We start from the raw sequence: 7,698 nt of genomic DNA, 5'->3' as shown, positions 1-7,698 counted from the left end.
TCTCGCATAGACAATTCTAAATTGGCTCAACGATTTCGTATAAGGAGATATTCCTCTAATTTCTAATCTTGTCTACGAACTGCATTCGACTAAGGGAAATCGCAATCATCCAAAGAATAGTTGCACAATGTTTTACGAAATGAAGATCAATGTTTAACGTGCTGTTGACGGCGACTTCACTAGAAGCCGATCACAGTCTGGGATGGTGGAAGATGAGAAGGGAAATGTTCCGTGTTCTCAATGTCCCGTGTTATCTTCAAACGAATCATCCCGCCCACTGCCTTAATCTGTTTAGGAAAACCACAGAAGCACTAAAGTGGGATGTCAGGACGTGGATTTGGTCCGTCGTTCCCCCGAAGGCGAATCCACTGTTTTACCACAGTGCTACCTCGTTCTGTGATTCGCTATGAGGTTCTTTATTCAGAAGAAGGGCGACACAAAACGTTACAATATCGTTAGGAGACACTACAGGAATTGAAAGTAACACTAACGGAACATCAGCCACAGACGAATGCAACGAATTTATTTTAGTTGTATATTCAAATGAAAAGCATTTGACACGGTGCCCCATTCCCGGCTTTTAACGAAGGTACGAACGTGTGGAATAAGTTCACAGATATGTGAGTGCCTCGAAGACTACTTAGAACCCAGTATGTTCTCGACGGCGAGTGTTCATCTGAGACACAGGTATCGTCAGGAGTGCCCCAGGGAACTGTGATAGGGACGGTGTTGAACTCTATATACATAAATAATTTGGCGGACCAGGTGGACAGCAATCTGCGGTTGTTTGCTGATGATGCTGTGGTGTAAGGTAAGATATCGAAGTTGAGTGATTGTAGGAAGATACAAGACGATTTAGACAAAATTTCCGGTTGGTGTGATGAACGGCAGCTGGCCCTAAATGTAGAGAAATGTCAGCTGATACGGATGAGTAGGAAGATCAAAACGGTAATGCTCGGATACACTATTACTAGTGTCATGCTTGACACATTCACACCGTTTAAACATCTATGCGTAACGTTGCAAAGCAATATGAGATGGAACGAGTACTTAAGACCTCTGGTAGGGAAGGCGAATGCCCGGCTTCATCTACATCTACATCTACGTGATTACTCTGCTATTCACAATTAAGTGCCTGGCAGAGGGTTCAATGAACCACCTTCAAGCTCACTCTCTACCGTTCCACTGTCGAACGGCGCTCGGGAAAAATGAGCGCTTAAATTTTTCTATGCGATCCCTGATTTCTATTATTTTATCGTGATGATCATTTATCCCTATGTAGGTGGTTGCCAACAGAATGTTTTCGCATTCGGAGGAGAAAAATGGTTATTGAAATTTCGCGATAAGATCCCGTCTCAACGAAAAACGCCTTTGTTTTAAGGATTGTCACTGCAATTCACGTATCATGTCTGTGATACTATCTCCCCTATTTCACGATAATACAATACGAGCCGCCCTTCTTCGAACTTTTTCGGTGCTATCCGTCAGTTCCACCTGATGCGAATCCCACACCGCACAGCAGTACTCCAGAATAGGGCGGAAAAGCGTGGTGTAAGCAGTCTCTTTAGTAGATCTATTGCACCTTCTAAGTGTTCTGCCAATGAATCGTAGTCTTTGATTTGCTCTACTCGAAACGTTATCTATGTGAGCGTTCCAATTTAGTTTATTTGTAATTGTAAGCCGGCCGAAGTGGCCGTGCGGTTAAAGGCGCTGCAGTCTGGAACCGCAAGACCGCTACGGTCGCAGGTTCGAATCCTGCCTCGGACATGGATGTTTGTGATGTCCTTAGGTTAGTTAGGTTTAACTAGTTCTAAGTTCTAGGGGACTAATAACCTCAGCAGTTGAGTCCCATAGTGCTCAGAGCCATTTGAACCATTTTGTAATTGTAATCCCTAAGTATTTAGTTGAATTTACAGCCTTCAGATTTGTGTGACGTATCGTGTAATCGAAATTCAGAGGATTTGTTCTAGAGCCCATGTGAATATCTTCACACTTTTTATTCTGGGTCAATTGACACTTTTCACCACCACACAGATATCTTATCTAAATTATTTTTCGATTCCTTTTGGTCATCTGATGACTACAAGATGGTAAATGACCGCATCATCTGCAAATAATCTAAGAGGGCTACTCAGATTGTCTCCTACGTCGTTAATATAGATCTGTAACAATAGAGGGCCTATAACACTTCCTTGGGGAACGCCGGATATTACTTCTGTTTTACTCGATGACTTTCCGTCTACAACTACGAACTGTGACCTTTCTGACAGGAAATCACGATTCCTGTCGCACAACTGACTCGATATTCCATAGCCACGCAGTTTCGTTAGAAGCCTTCTGGAAATCTAAAAATATGGAATCAATTTGACATTCCCTGTCGATAGCACTAGTTACCTCATGAGTATAAAGAGCTAGATGTGTTTCACAACAACGATATTTCCTGAATCCGTGATGATTATGTGTCAACAAATCGTTTTCTTCGAGGTACTTCATAATGTTCGAACGCAGTATATGTTCCAAAATCCTACTGCAAATGGACGTTAGTGATTCAACGGATTACTCCTATTTCCCTTAGTGGGTTGGTGTGACTCGAGCAATTTTCCAGTCTTTTGGTACAGAACTATCTGTGAGCGAGCGGTTGTATATAATTGCTAAATATGGAGCTATTGCATCAGCATACTCTCAATGGACCTGACTGGTACACAGTCTGGACCGGTGGCCTTGCCTTTATTAAGTGATTTAAGCTGCTTTGCTACACCGAGGATATCTGTTCCTATGTTTCTCATCTTCGCTGTTGCTCTTGATTGAAATTCAGAAATATTTACTTCGCCTTCTTTGGTGAAGGATTTTCGAAAACCGTATTTAATAACTCTGCTTTAGTGACACTGCCATTATTAACTTCACAGTTGTTATCGTGCAGTGAAGGTATTGATTGCGTCTTGCCACTGGTGTGCTATATATGACCAGAATATCTTTGGGTTTTCGGTCAGATTCCGAAACAGAGTTCCGTTATGGGAATTATTACAAGCATCTTGCATTGAAGCGTGCGCTATATTTAGAACTTCTGCAAAACTTCGCCAATCTTTGTGATTTTGCCTTTTTTAAAATTTGGCATGCTTTTATCGTTTTTTTTGCAACACATATCTGACCCGTTCTGTGTACCATGGGGCATCAGTGCCATCAAATCTTAATTTATGTGGTATATATCTCTCATTAGCCGTCAATACTATCTCTTTGAAAGCATTCCACAGCTTATCGACGATTACATGATCAGATCGGAAGGGGTGGAGACTGTCTCTTAAAAAGGCGTCAAGAGCATTTTTAACAGCTTTTCTAAATAGACGTACTTTGCGTTACTTTTTCATGGTTGTGGGTGTTACGGTATTCAGCCTAGCAGCAACTGCCTTGTGGTCGCTAATCCCTGTATTCGTCAAGATATTCCCAATTTGTCCAGGGTTATTTGCTGCTAAGAGGGCAAGTATGCTTTCGATACCATTAACGCTTCGAGTGGGCTCATGAACTAATTGCTCAAAATAATTTTCTGAGAAAGCATTCAGTACAATTTCGAATGACGCTTTATGCCTGCCGCCGGCTTTAAACGTATAATTTTTCCTGCATATCGACGGTAAATCGAAGTCGCCACTGACTATAATTGTATACGTGAGGTACCTATTTGAAATGAGACTCAAGTTTTCTTTGAACTGTTCAGCATATATCATCTGAGTCGGGGGATCGGTAAAACGATCCAAATAATAGTTTAGTCCGATTGTCAGGTGTAATCTCTACCCATACTATTTCGCAGGAACCATCTAATTCAATTTCACTACAACGTAAACTACTTTTGACAGCAGCAAGTACTCCACCACCAACTGTATTTAATCTATCCTTTCTGAACACTGTTAGATCCTTTGAAAAAATTTCGGCTGAACTTATTTCCGGCTTTAGCCAGCTTTCCGTACCTATAACTATTTGTGCTTCAGTGCTTTCTATTAGGGCTTGGAGCTTTCTACAACTACCTTACTGTATTTTACCTGCCCCTTTTATACGGACGCCCTTCCTGTGGCTTCCTGAGACCCTCTAACCTAAAAAACCTCCAAGTCTCATCCACACAGCCCCCGCTACCCGTGTAGCCGCTTCCAGTGTGTAATGGACTCCTGAATTATTAAGCGGAACCTGGAAACCCACCACCCGAAGGCGCAAATCAAAGAACCTGCACCTTAACGGTCACAGAACCGCCTGAGACTCTGATTCAGACCCTCCACTCGGCTCTGCACCAAAGGGCCACAGTCGGTTCTGTCGACGATACTGCAGATGGTGAGCTCCACCATAATTCGATGGCAGTCTTTACCTTTTCCGCTAGGTGCCCGAAACCAGATAGAATCTCCTCCGATCCAAAGCGACACACGTCATTGGTACCGTCATGGGCCACCACCTGCAGTTGACTGCATCCTGTACTCTTCATGGCATCCGGAAGCACCCTTTCCGCATCCGGAATGACTCCCCCCGGTATGCATAGGGATTCGGTTTATTGGCAGAATTTTAGGAAAGAGTGGTTCACCTGTAAAGGATACTCCCTACAGGACGCTGGTGTGACCTCTTCTTGAGTACTGCTCGAGTGTTTGGGATGTGCACCATGCCGGATAGAAGGATGACAACGAAACTGGCTGCTAGATTTGTTACTAGTAGGTTCGAACAACACTTAAGTGTTGCGGAGATGCTTCGGAACTCAAATAGGAATCCCTGGAAGGAAAGCGACGTTCTTTCAGAGGAACGCTACAAAGAAAATTCAGAGAACCGGCATTTGAAGCTGATTGCTGAACGATTCTCCTGCCGCCATACATTGAGCGTAAAGACCACGACGATAAGATACGAGAAAGTAGGGCTCATACTGAGGCAGCATATAGATCCGTTATTCCCACATTCTATTAGCGAGTGGTAGAGGAAAGGAAATGATTAGGAGTGTTACAGGGTAGCCTCCGCCACGCATCGTACGGTGGCTTGGAGATTAGTTACGTAGAGGCAGATGTAGAATCAGTTATTGTTCTGTTACCATAGACGGACATCGTAGTCAATTCCAAGGCGCTGAACATTTCTCAGGATCTCCCCTTGTAGGACAAGCAGCATTACAGGCTTTACGAGGGTGTACCGCTGCAATTGGAAAAGAAAAACTACAACGATTCCATACTAGGAAACGGGGGTGTATTATGAGACTGTTAACAGAATGCTGAACGACGGGAGTTAAATTTATAAAATGACAAGTCGAATAGTTTTCGGAAGTGGTACTTGTTATTTAAATGGACCGGAAGTGAGAAAAATTTTGTTCCACGACGACTTACGATGTTTGAAAACTGAGTTTACTGGAGGGTAAACCTCTCAGTTTCTTTTACGTCCCCTGCGAATTATTTCAGCCTACGAACATCTGCGAAAAGTCCAGTATTAGCAGATACTGAATCGCAATTGGTGATCAAAGATGCAAGAGAAGCATTTTAAAATAGGCGCGTAGCCCTTCAGCAACTAATAAACGTACAGCACAAATGAGAAAGGGTTATATAACGATCTCATCTCCATTCCGAGCAGTGTTATTCTGTAATATTAACAGTTGTGCTTCTTGAAATCACTGTGTTTTTCTCTAGTTAACAACTGGACATTAGCCGAACAATAATGACTCAAGGGATGAAACAATTGACGGTTTACATCTTAAAAGCTTCGAAATAGCGTAATACGTGTTATGATGCTGAGTAGTATCATATTAGGCAGATGTTTTCACGGAGGACAGAAACTGGTGGTAGATACTTTACTGCAAATGACGCTATTTACTATAAACATGCCGCGAGTATTTTTCAAGTAGTGATGCAGGGACGACTTCGTGAAAAGATAGGGTATAAGTCACGAACTGAAATGAGGCGTCGCCAAAGGAACTGAATTTCTTCTGGGTTTCGTTAAATTATTGCCGTCCACGTGATCCTGGAGAAATGGTTTAAATTACGGAAGAAGATGCTCAGCTCCTGCGTTGCTGGGAGAGGTCCGCACACAGCAGGTAAGAGAGCGACGTGAGAAACAGAGGCAAGCTATCAACGCTCTTGAGTTACTAACGTATCAAGTGCTACGTGCAGTCTTTGACATAAAACCTGGCGACCGTCGGGCGGAGACTAAGTCACATCGTTCATATACGGCGCCAATAAAATTGAGTGGCCATCTGTAAAATCTGACGACATTGCAGAATGCGAAAGTGTTTGGAGAAATTGTTGTTCTTCCATTCGAGCTGTTGTAGTGTTGTACCTACCCGTTGTCTTGGAGTGGACATTATGAACTGTACACGCAAAGATACGAGTTCATGTCCACACCTTACTTTGATTGTTTAAAGCGAATTTCATTTGTACAAAAAAGTATCGGCCACTTGAAATCTCAAAGACTTCACAACCTAACACATCACTTTTGGCAAAACCTTCCAGAAATACTTCTGCAAAAGAGCTAGTGTTTCTGTAAAGATCAGAGAGAAAGAAAAGCGCTTCGGCTTTTAAAATCTTTTTACTGTTACGCAGTACATTTTTTAAAGCACTTAACAACTACATCTTCAGATGTGAATTACAGTCAAGTCATCATATACATAACGTATTATGAGAAAAACAGCATTCATAATCAGTCCATTTTCCCTGATATACTGCTGTTATGGCGACAAAAGTTTTTAGCCTAACGGCTGTAGGCTAGATATCTGGTGACAGTCGGCGTTCCCCTCTACATGACGATGTTCGGTTTTAGAGGAGCGTTCTCCACCATATGCCTTTTTGCGTATAATCTATTGCATGGGACTGAGTAAGAACGCTGGGTATCCCCATAATATGCTACGTTTATTATGACATGACTCCAGTTTGCACCTGAAGATGCAGCTATAAATGCTGTGAAATCGGTAGTGCGTAAGAATAAAAGAATTTTATAGCTGAAGCTGTTTTAGTTCTCAACCTGATTTGTCGTGGCTGTCGTTGCCCAGACTATAAAGTTATTTGCAAATATCATGCAGCGGCTGCCAGCTACCGGCCATCAGCCATTTACCATCGGCTACAAGCCGCCTGACACTAATCGGTGTCCGCTCACGTGACCAGGATTCGACGCATCTTTGGCGCGTTTCTGCTCTCGCATTGGCAAGTAGAAAATTGTTTACAGCTGTAAAATGAATTGTCGGGGAAATAATTTGGATAAACAGAGTGAACACTTTGCAGTAACGCAATGGTGCCGTTATTGTTGACACAGCATGCTACGTTACGAATAATGAAGTGTGTAAACTAGCATCATAGTTAACAGTTACATAAAACAAAATTCGGTTAATATGAGTTCGAAACGTTCATGTCTGGTAAGTTGGCAAGGGGGGGGGGGGTTACTATGATTCCATTTACCGTGTGACATTATTACATAAGTGATAGTATTTGCTTCTAAGCCAAGTTTAACATCTTTAATACCTGAGTCTTAAAATGTTGTTTAAGCATTACAAAATAGAATCTCAAATCAAATAAAGTCTATCATTTGCGGGATATTGTTCGCTTTGGGTTTAATTGACGGGTCTAGGTAGCGAAAGCCACTCGACACGTTTGTGCCATGTGTGGGTCAAGTGCTATCGGAAAGTCACGTCAGAAAATAATTTTATGCGTTCAGGGAGGTCGTTCTGGCATGAATGATTTTCCACAGTCGGAGATTCCAAAAACT

This window comes from Schistocerca nitens, chromosome 1 (assembly GCF_023898315.1).
Source record: "Schistocerca nitens isolate TAMUIC-IGC-003100 chromosome 1, iqSchNite1.1, whole genome shotgun sequence".
In the NCBI taxonomy this organism is placed as follows: Eukaryota; Metazoa; Arthropoda; class Insecta; order Orthoptera; family Acrididae; genus Schistocerca; species Schistocerca nitens.
Note: the sequence above shows the minus strand (reverse complement) of the source record.